This window comes from Scylla paramamosain, chromosome 1 (assembly GCF_035594125.1).
Source record: "Scylla paramamosain isolate STU-SP2022 chromosome 1, ASM3559412v1, whole genome shotgun sequence".
NCBI lineage: Eukaryota > Metazoa > Arthropoda > Malacostraca > Decapoda > Portunidae > Scylla > Scylla paramamosain.
The window spans coordinates 13,195,001-13,207,500 of record NC_087151.1 but is presented as its reverse complement, the minus strand read 5'-3'; positions in this window follow the sequence as shown (position 1 = coordinate 13,207,500).

The following is a 12,500-nucleotide window of genomic DNA, read 5'->3' as shown; positions in this document are numbered from 1 at the left end:
GTGTGTCATTAAAGTTCCAGGACTGGTGTCCTAAAAGATGAATTTCAAACCCAAGCCACAAACCACCATATTTCCCCTTCAAAGTAATCCTTCTGGAGTATACAACTGCGCTCCCAACCCTCTACAGTCACTAATCTTTTTCTTACGTGCTTTTAAAATCATGTCCTCTGTTGCAGGTCGTTTAACAATGAGCGCTGAACAGCGAACAAACTTGAAGTTTTTGGTGCAGTTGGGGAAAACGCCGTCAGAAGCACTGGGTATGCTGCAAAAAGTGTACGGGGATGAGACAATGTCACGCTCACGTGTTTTTGAGTGGTGCAAGAGGTTCAAAGAGGGCCGGGAGGACGTGGAAGATGACCCCAGGAGTGGAAGACCCTCAACGAGCAGGAATGAGGCCAATGTTGAGCGTGTCAAGCAGATGGTGCGTGACGATCGTCGGTTGACTGTTCGAAAGATCGCAGTTGAGCTTGGCATGAACCACAACAGCGTGTGGAAGATTATCACTGAAGATCTGGGCATGCGGAAAGTCTGTGCGAAGATGGTGCCGAGACTCCTGAACGATGACCAGAAGGGACGACGCATGCAGGTGTGTCAGGACATCCTCGAGCGTCTGGAAACTGAACCAGACTTGCTCAGGAGAGTCATCACCGGCGATGAGTCCTGGGTATTTGAGTACGACCCGGAGACCAAACGCCAGAGCCTTCAATGGAAGAGTCCGGCGTCGCCACGGCCGAAGAAAGCAAGGCAGTCCAGGTCCAGCTTCAAGGTCATGTTGATCGCTTTCTTCGATGTGAGGGGCATCGTCCACTGCGAGTTCTTGCCACAGGGCCAGACAGTCAACCAACATGTGTACAAAGAAGTACTGCGGCGTCTGCTTCGTGCAGTGCGCGAGAAGAGGCGGGAGTTGTGGCAGGGCAACTCGTGGCTGCTTCACCACGACAATGCACCTGCTCACAATGCCCTGAGCATCAGAGAGTTCTTGGCCAAGAAGAACATCGCCGTGCTGGAGCAACCGCCCTACTCACCTGACCTCGCTCCGTGCGACTTCTTCCTCTTCCCCAAGCTCAAGGAGGTCATGAAGGGGACCCGTTTTGATGATGCGGACGACATCAAAAAGGCCGTGACGACGGAGCTGAGGAGCATCCCGCAAGAATCCTTCCAGCAGTGCATGCAAGCCTGGCAGAGAAGGATGGACAAGTGCATGCGGTGCCAGGGGGATTACTTCGAAGGAGATAACCTATAGTTTGTAGCCTGGATGTGAAATAAAACTTGTGTGGCACCAGTCCTGGAACTTTAATGACACACCTCGTACAGTACGTGCGCTCACTACTCTGCCGCTGCCTGCTTGCGTGTTTCAGTGAATTATCTCATCCCTCCATCATTTTTTTTTTTTTTTGTCCTGCTTTCTTTTACTATTTCTAGATTGTCATTACATCATTCTTATTGTCCTTTGTATTTTTTTTTTTTTTTTTTTTGTGCATAACTGATCCAACTCGTGCTTTTTTTTTTTTTTTCTGTGATCCGAATATCTTCAGCTCTGGTCTGCTCCTTAACTCATGATGCTTTCAGTTCATCTCTCCATGTTATGTCAGCCCTACTTTTCCCCGTTCTCCTGTGGACACTCAGAAATTTTGTCAGACTGCAGGTTCCCAGCCCGCTGATTATAACCCTATCTCTGTAGTGATATTGCCTTTTCATAACATCGTTTTATTCACAAGCATTACTCCTACTCATTGCCGCTTCCTTTCTATTTTCTTGATCTGAACTCGTATTGCGTAATTATCTATTCATTTGTAAACACATTTTATTACTTTGTTCCCGTATTTAAATTTTTTGGTCAATATAACGATTGGACATTACTTTTACTTTGTTCATGTACATCTTCACACCATCTGAATTTCTCCATTGTGACTTCAAAATTTCCATATTAATTTATCAGAACTTTAGTTTAGATTGTTTAGTTTTAGAGTTGCTCATGATCTGTTGTGTTTGGCTGTGAATCCCCTGTTGATTTCAACTCTTCTTGTTTACAATAAGAAGTTTACCTCGAAAAGAAGTTTACCTCAGTGAATACGTGAAATGCTTAGCTTTAGAATTCAGGAGTTTCTTAACACTTCTAGTAAGACTGAAAAATTATATAATTCACCAAGTGAAACAGTAATGAATATAAACTTACTAAAAGGTTTTAGACATTTCATAAAATTGCTGATGGCAAATTCGCTGTAATAAATTAATTATACATGCATACATACATACATGTATGCATACATACGTACGTACTCGCATCATAAAATGCAGATAATTGCACTGTACAGGAAATCAAGTAGAAAGGAATTCTAAGATCATCGTGGCATTTGTAAATTGTCAAGTTACTGGAAAATAAAGTAAACCTGCACCTCGTAAAAAAAAAATAAATAATAATGGACACGGTGAGTCACCAAGTAAAGATTGCAATCCAGGAGCTGAGTGTGGAAAGGAGCTGAAATAATGGCAGGCTTTATATCTGCAGCTGTCAATAAAAGAACGTTTGTGCGACATAATTTCTTCACTGGAATGACTCTCACAAGCCTGAATCTCGCGTTATAGTTGTGGCGGCCGCAGTGAACGTCAGTAACCTCCAAACCTGACAGCGCGAACTGGGACGCGAAAAAAAAAAAAAAAAAAAAAAAGTTATATAGCACGAGATGGAGTTTTTTTTTTTCTTTTCTTCTTTTTATGCTGTATTTCCAATAACTGAACATCCAATTGTAATAGATCATGGTGATCATCGGCATCATCATCTTTGTCAGTAATAATGGCACCAGTGCAGGACAAATGTCAAAATATCAACTCTAGTCTCCTCTCTTCTCGCTTATGCATGTTATACCAGACATTATTCTCTCCCATCTACCCTTTGGCACTATTATTCACGTCCAGTGGCCACCACAAGACTCCTTTCTTCCGTGATCTAAACGTTTGAAGTGGTACAGTGCACTGATAGTGACTGAGGGAGATTACTTTTCAATTGTTTGTTTACTCAAATTTCTGCAACTCTTATTCATTTAATATATTCTTTCATCGATCGATATATATATATATATATATATATATATATATATATATATATATATATATATATATATATATATATATATATATATATATATATATATATATATATATATATATACACACACACACAAAGAGAGAGAGAGAGAGAGAGAGAGAGAGAGAGAGAGAGAGAGAGAGAGAGAGAGAGAGAGAGATGGATAGATGGAATAAAGAAAGATCTTTAAAACAGAGAGTGATGTGTCATTATCAATTACAGAATACGAAAAATGCCTTTCAAGAAAAATATATACTGCGCTGGATTTCCAGATCTGCAATCGGCTGGGCACCGTATTTTATGCTTACATTTTTTCTGGTATGCAGTGATAGTTTATGTAAAAATAGTAAATAATCTACTTATCATGAGTCATCTCAATGACCTTAACGATTTTAATAACTTTTAGTTTAATATTAGTGAGACATTGTTTCGACTTATCAAAGACAGGCGCACACTTTTATTTTGCAAAAAGTGTTCTCTCTGGAGGAAAAAAATAATAATATTGCCGGTCTTTCCCGAGCTATATGCTAACTTCTCACGAGTTTATCCAAATCAAATACAGAAAAGTAAACATTAACTTATTGCGAGCTGGCCGTTCTATCACTGATTTGGTAGATGGCCAGTGTTCTTCTAAACCTATGAACAGGGTTCCCCAGTGCTCTGTACCATCACTCACCCTATTCCCATTTTTCATAAATCCCTTCCCAATCTAACGTCTTGTCCTATCGATTCTTACCCTAATGACTTTACCCTGCATTTCAATATCACATGTAAGACGCTCAACTTGTAGCCATTAAACCGTCCATGCGAATCCACAGAATGTCTACCTTCTGACCTTTTGACTATTTATAAATGTGGCGGGGCGAACCTTGTGTTGTCCAGTGCCTTAAAAATTCACTTCCTTCATCAGTCCATTCTACGCAACCTTCCAGACAAACATCCTTTCTTTAGTGACACTCAACTATCCCCTCCCCTACACTGAACAAACTTGAGTTGCCCATCATTAAAAATCTCAACTGGGTTTTATGTTCTTTCCTTTCTCACTAACGATTTGTATTCTAAGCTAAGTAACAACAATAGATCGGTAAATTTAGAGAGAGCACAACAACGGGATGACTAATCCAGTGAGAGGAAGACGCTTACGTATTACAGATGGACTTGGAATGTGAGAATGGTCCGAAAAAATGTCAAATGAATTTCAATATCAGTAAATGTAGCATTCATGACGTACGTTGGGAAACAACCCTAAATTATCATACTTTGAAGACTATTATCATTGGTAATGAACATAAAAAAATATTTAGGAGTGTGTACTGTTCACTCTCTCGCTGGTGTCTTGAGCCTACAGTTTGGGATAACAAATTGCTTAGCACCCTTTATTTCTTTATAATCTAAAAGCTGGTAGCACCATCATCCTCAGGAAAACTTTCAAACACCACAATCTTTATTCACGGCATCATGAAGACAATAAATGCATAAAACAAGAAGGGATCATGTCAAGATTAGCGAACCCAACATCTCCGTGCCAAGAACAGCGAACCCAATGATCTTCATGTAAAAAATGGCCAACCCAAATGTCTTCATGTAAAGAAAAACAAACCCTTGACAAAATATGTTCTATGTTTTATGAACAAGTGAAATTGGGGAAAAAATTGGAAATATGAACTTATTTAATTGATGAAGAAACAATGAAAATAATATGCTAAAATAATGTTTAATTTCCAAAAAAAAAATTTTGTTAAAAAAAAAACTTAGTTATTGAAAGGATATTTCATGGCGATAGCATTACAGAACCCTGATAACCTGTAAACCGTATTTCGTTCCATCCTCATGAACTGATTTAAATAACCTTGTAGAAAAGTGCGTTTGCATCCTCGCATGTTCTTAATTTTAGCCTTGTGCTTTGCCCAGTATGATTCTATATTTTGTGTGTGAATGCCTGTCTGTGTGTCAACGAAGTGCACCTAACCTAATCTAACCTAACACGTCAGGTTAAGTTAGGTTAGATTAACTAGTGAACAGAAGCTTTGAAATTCAATCAGTTATTGAAATTTCTGGTACCGAAGTACAGAAGTGTTCATGTCAAGAACAGCGGACCCGATTATTCCCATGTAAAGAATAACGAACCCAATAATATTCTTGTAAAGAATAGCGAACCGTGCTGTGAGTGGGTTCGCTAATCTTGACATGATCCACAAGATCATGTATAAGCACTTCCAGTACCGCCCATGACTTACACTTGCATAGTCTCGATTATTCTTTGCTTCTTTTAACTGTATTTTAGCACGCTCATAATCTGCTACCATGCCTCCGTCCATTAATCAAGAAACCAAGTACGTATTGCACACAGTAAGGAAGGTACAGGGAAGAGAAGTAAAAGTCATATGGGAAAGCCAGAGTCTATGCTGAGCGGAAGATACGCTGACCGAGCCACTGCCCAATCAGCGGCGGTTACAAAAGAGGATCAGGCTTTAGTCGCAAGCCAGGAATGAATGGACTGTAACAGCGCCCATGTGCAAGTGAGGCTTGGGAGTGAAATGAAAGAAAAATATTACAGGTATCAATAGTTGAGAAATGCCTGTGTGTATGACAGGACCTTGAGTGATGAAAGTAATGAGTGCATAGGGAAGTCGGTGAAAGAATGAAAAGGGGAGTGGCTGGGGGGACATACTCCTCACCTCAAGGTGGTCTGGACAAAAAGTTAAGTGGCTTAGAGTAATAATAGAAAGTAAAGTGGCCAGGAGGAGAGAGAGAGAGAGAGAGAGAGAGAGAGAGAGAGAGAGAGAGAGAGAGAGAGAGAGAGAGAGAGAGAGAGAGAGAGAGAGAAATTGCATTAATGTTCGCTCGTTAAAATATAATAAAATATAAAAAAAAATCCCATAAAAATAAATATATTCAAGGTTCTCTAACAGTGATTAAAAGCAGACGTTAATTTGGAAGAAAGTGTCAGTAAAAGTTGAATACTCGAGAGAAGGGGAGGAGAACAAGAGAGAGCTGGACAGTACATAAAAATGGTGCTTCACTGTGATGGTGCGCACGGCCAGAGATTGTGCGGCCAGGAATGTGCAAGAGTGGATTCTTGGTCAGGTTATCTTCTCAGAAATATTGTTGGGCCGCCGTCCCTCGTTAATCAAGAAGAATGTTCTTACGTCAAACATCAATTTTTTCCTCAGACCAGGATCCTCTCCCTCGGTGCTAAAGAAGCCTCGCTAATTGGCACAGCGTGTTGACCAGGTACACTCGCCACGTGTGGCTGCCTCGTGTGGGTAACGACTTTAGCCTCACCAGGTTCCCCGGCCCTGCCACATTTATCCTTTTTTGCAGAAGCTCGGCCGTTCGTTTAAATATTACAGCCCACGAACAGTATAACAAGCATGATATTTGTGGTCTTAAGTGGCATTAGAACAAGCATTCCAAACTTTTCGAACTCATTCGCCATACAAGCTGAAAAAAATATTTGCTTATTCCTATGTCATGCTTTCCTTCACGATCAATAATTTATATGTTACTGAAGCAGTGTACGTAATACTCCATTCTTGTGTTCAGTGACCCATTTCATTTCAGTGATGAGGCTTGCACATTCGAATACTCGTTATTGTAGAAGCTAAACCAGACCAGTGTACTCCTAGATACAGGCCTGAGTAGCGGTATCAGAACAAATGTGTTCTTCCGCCCAGATTGCCAAAGCTATGATGGCGTGGTTTTTAGTTTTCCTCCCTTCAGTAATCCGCAGTGCCAAGCAGCTTGGAAAATGTGTTCGCTCCGTGGAGATTGACGTGGAAATGAGGGTTATATAGAATCGGTCTGAGCATTTCATTCACTACTCCCAGCATCCCATCCACTGCCTGGGCGTAACCTGGGTATCTATGTGGAGAAGTGATGACCAGCAACTGTCCGGCGGGAGAAGGAGTTAGTCAGACTCTTCTCTTGCCCTGGTGGGATAGAGCGCGGCTGGCCTGTACAAAGAATCTGGCTAGGCGACGATGGGTCCTGCCGCGACCTACATACAAGTGCAATGACTGGCGGTAAGGCAGGCGTGAAAGGTCACTCTCTGAGTGTCAGTCTCCACACCACCTCACCTACACAGCCGCACTTCAAGTGGTAAACAACCGCTCAGTGTGCTAAACTGTGACTGGATACATGAAATCTTATCCAATTTTTCCCATGACTAGAAGAAAAAGGAAGTCATCATTCACATTGCATCTTTCCTCCTTGCATCCTAACACACACACACACACACACACACACACACACACACACACACACACACACACACACACACACACACACACACACACACACACACACACACACACACACACACACACACACGAGAACATCTAAAGGGCAGCGTTAAACACACACACACACACACACACACACACACATACACACACACACACACACACACACACACACACGGGAACATCTAAAGGGCAGCGTTAATTCTTATCCTTGTCACACTCCCTCTTGCTCGCTGTCCAATAGAATCCGGAAACAAGGATACAAACAATTGTCCTCTTTCCGTGGCGTTCCTGTCCTTCCCGGAGCTATTATTGCTGCCTTTGTCCTCCCCTCTAGCCCTGTGCAATGTCAGTCCTCACGTCTGACACTTTTTTATATCTTTCTTCTGTCTGGTGACCCTAAACATTTGGTCCAATAGTTTCCTTTCCTCAGAAGTTTGTCCGTTGAATCTTCTTGAAATGTACGTACTATCACTATTGTTGTTGTTAATTATAATAATGATAATAATAATAATAATAATAATAATAATAATAATAATAATAATAATAATAATATCATCATTATTACCATTATCAGTTATCTAGTTTTTTTTTTCATTTTTATTTATTGATTATTTTTTGTGCCTATCTCGATGTTATGAGCTGCCTAGTCTCTCTCTCTCTCTCTCTCTCTCTCTCTCTCTCTCTCTCTCTCTCTCTCTCTCTCTCTCTCTCTCTCTCTCTCTCTCTCTCTCTCTCACACACACACTCTCTCTCTCTCTCTCTCTCTCTCTCTCTCTCTCTCACACACACACACACACACACACATTGCTGCGTGGAGAGAGACACACACACACACACCACACACACACACACACACACATTATTATTATTATTATTATTATTACACACACATTGCTGCGTGGAGAGAGAGAGAGAGAGAGAGAGAGAGAGAGAGAGAGAGAGAGAGAGAGAGAGAGAGAGAGAGAGGAGAGAGAGAGAGAGCGAATACACAGTCGGACCAGCAGGCGGAGCAACACAGCAAAAGACAAACCCTAGAAGATAAAAAAAAAAAAAAGTTAAGAAAACCAATGAATTGACAAGCTAACACGTAGATGCAATAAACACACACACACACACACACACACACACACACACACACACACACACACACACACAGGAAGAATACTTTCGGACAAGTTTGGTGTTATTTGCATTAATGGGTCGCTTTCCCTATTATACAGACTTTTACTTACTCTGCCTCGTATCACTGAACCATTGTAAGAGTAATAACTGAAACAGGACAAGAACACAGAACACACCTTGCAGCACGGAACAAATGACAGTCATGTGCTCCACTTTCTGACGGGAATGTTTCACACTAAAATTCGAATAAAGGTGAACGTGAATGCTACTCCAATGGTTCTCAAGTCTCTGTTCGGCGTGCATTCCTCTGAACACGGAGCACGAACCTTTGAGTTACCAGTCTTTACCTGCTGACCGCTATGCTTGTCGCTCTGTGCTGAGTGTATAGTACATGATACGCTCTACACAAGCGAATTACACACGAAGGAGATAACATCAAGGGCTGTTCACACCATGAGCGAATAAATATAATGAGCATTACTATAATTACCACAAATGACAGCACTACCTGTGTTTTTTTGTATGCCAGGGAAATAACTAATTAATTTGCGGGATTCGTAAATATTGAGATACGGTCCGTAATTTTTGTGTATGTTTATGGTTCACGTGAATGACAATTAGCGAGGATGAAGATTATCGCTGTGATGATTTTTGTGATCCACTTTGGTAAATGAATTAATGAATCTCCACCAAAGCTGAAGACAGGCGCTCTGTGTTCATTAGCGTGTAGGGCAAACATTACCGAGGCTCCGCTTGACCAATATTCATCCAGACAGATTCGCAGTGCCTACTTGGCGGTGGCTGGCAGTGATGTCTGTCTGTCTGTCTTGTTGCCTTGTTTACTGAGCCAAGACACACACACACACACACACACACACACACACTTTAATGGAATCAGTTTTGTCATATTGAACGTTTGTTAACCATGAATAATGTATCGAATTAATATTTGTAATCCATCCGGTATTATTGACGACATTTCCTAAAAATTCGTGAAATCCGTTGTGTTATTGTACAGAACGCATCAGCGGACGCGTCGCCTCGGCGTGGTTACTCTGAAAGACAAGCCTTGCTGTGCCTCTTAGATCCTCTTTCATGAATTGAAAAAAATAATAATAATAATAATAAATAAATAAATAAAAAACTTAATGTAAATAATGATTATGAAAATGCTACAACTACAGCTACCACTGCTGCTGCTACTACTACTACTACTACTACTACTACCACTACTACTACTACTTCTAATAATAATGATAATAATAATAATGATAATAATAATAATAATAATAATAATAATAATAATAATAATAATAATAATAATAATAATGGTAATAATAATAATAATGGTAATAATAATAATAATAATAATAATAATAATAATAATAATAATAATAATAATAATAACTAGTACTAATAATAGTAATAAATAGATTAAATAAATAATGATAAACAAGCACGTTTATTTCTCGGTAGTGAAGTTTCAGACATGCTGACCTCAGTGACCCGAGTTTGAGTCCTGCCGGAAGTTGGTCATTTTTCAAGGTGCCCAGTGACCGAAGAACACCCACGTGCTTGCTATCGATCCTTTATTCGGCGGTGATTGCATCGGGGAGCTCAGGGTCTGGGGGACGGCGCATGAGTAAAGCTGTCATTCTAAAATTCCTGTCTGCGCCTCCAGCGTCAGAGGTCGATCATTTAAGCCTCCATAGTAGAAGGGGACGCCTACCAAAACCTCCTGTAGAAGAATTGCTTTTCGGCGCCCTAGAGTCTCGGGCAAGAACATCACACGGTTGCTACAAAGAGGAATGGGTGTTTTAGCTGCAGGCCTTCAGTCTCCCAATCCATAGTTTCTTGTGTCAGTTTTCGTTTCTTTTGTTTTTGTTGTTACTTTTTTTTTTATCAATTCAATATCATTGCAAATAATAAAATAACATTCAATACTCGCGTATCGGAACGCCGTTATTTCCCAATATTCCTGCTTGTTTATGCATTTTACACACAATTTTTATATTATTAATTTCTTTTCCATGCGATGAAAATAAACATTCAATATTTCAGATGAGATTCCGCATAGAACAGGATAAAAAATGGTACCATACAATCAATTATAAACAAAAATTTTACAATACCATTTTTTATTAACTTTTTTTTCTTTCCATACATTCCCTTTAATTGCGCAAGTTATAGTTTTGTTTGTTTTTCTTCTTCTTTTATATGGTGAGTGGTTATGATGAACGAGTTAACTCATACATTTACTGTAAAAACCACCATGCACCAAATGTTGCGGGCGTGGCAAGTAATGGTGCGGGCGCTGTCTAGCCGGAGTGTACAGGCTGTGGGTTAAATTGACTCGCGAAGTGTTCTTTGAAAGGATCAGAGAAAATAGGAAAAGTAGTTTTAGCTGAATAATTGCGACCGTCCGAGTGAAACCAAAGCCACATTCGTCGACTCTTCGCCAGCTGGCCGCGGCACACATTGTATTTTATGTCTATGTTATTCCCAGGAAACGCGAAATACAGCTGTGTTTGTCATATTCAAATTTGTGGGATGGTTCTCCTGAATGTTGATTACAATGAGAAAGACAAAGTTGCGTTAACAAAGAAGATATATACGTATATACATAGAAAGAGAGACAGAGGAACAAATAAACTGATACAGAGAAAAGCACCACGGCTCCAGTTACTTTTACTCTACTTATTTGTATTTTCCAGCGGCCGACCAACCAGTTTACTGTTTCTTGGCAGGGTGTGTTGTGGTCACATGTCCTTTCACCTGAAATTTACAATGCTGAGGAACAGATATCAATAGGTTGCTTCCTCACTCAAAACCACCATAATAACAGTTTTGCATTGTAGGTTTCGTTTCGGAAAATAAATTTTGAAAAAAATAAATAAGTGTTCACTGTTGATTTGGATTAAATATTTCCATGCGGATATTGACTTCCTCACCACTACCATCCTCTCGGCCAGTTAAAGGATGTCAAGCAGAGGGTGGGCTGAAGCAGATCTCTTGTACAGTTTACATGCATGAGACAAATGTGAGCAAAACGTACGTAACTCATGACGCACACACACCTCATATCCTTGACTTCAGTTAGAAAAATCTTAACATGAAGTTCCCTAATTTGTTTGTTTGTTTACTTTTTTTCCACTTATGCATTCATTCATTCACATCTTTATTGACCTCTTTTCAATCAACAAATCATCTTCCACACTACAGAGAAACACCTCTGCTCTTATACCGCGTCACTCTATCAAACAAAGCCAAACCTCCCTGACCTAGCATTCCTCAACACACACACACACACACACACACACACACACATTACCGACAGACACGCGCGGTACGGTGGTCGCTCCATGGTGGCGAAATAGTGATTTTCAGGATGAGTGAAAAAACATTAAAACTTTGGCTCCAGCTAATCCCGGCCCCACCCCTCGCCCCTCCTCGGCCATCACCACCACCATCTAGGTCGTAATGGAGGGGCAAGGAGAAAAAGAAAGGGGAAAAAAAGGTGTTTGGCAGGAAGGGAGAAGACGAGAGGGAGGAAGGAGAGAAAGGAAGAAAGGCAATAAAGGCTCAACGCGAAGGATGGAGCGAGTGTGGAAAAGGTGGAATAATTTGAGTATGCGAAAAGGCAGGAACCGTGAAAAAAGAAAAATCTAGCTCACACACACACACACACACACACACACACACACACACACACACACACACACACACACACACACACACACACTCACAGACAGAGAGAGAGAGAGAGAGAGAGAGAGAGAGAGAGAGAGAGAGAGAGAGAGAGAGAGAGAGAGAGAGAGAGATTATTTAGATGTAGGAAATGAATAGTTTGGCGAGTGAGAGGAAGAAAAAGGAAGGAGGATAGGAAGTAGTGAGCTTTCGTACCCGCTGCACTGGGAAAAGAAAAAAAAAAGAGATAAAAAAAGATTAATGCACTGTTTAGCATTTTCTCGGTCGCTTCCCATCCTCCCTCCCTCCCCAAGCTAGTATTTTATCGTTCCTCCCCATTCCCTTCAGTGGTGCATCAT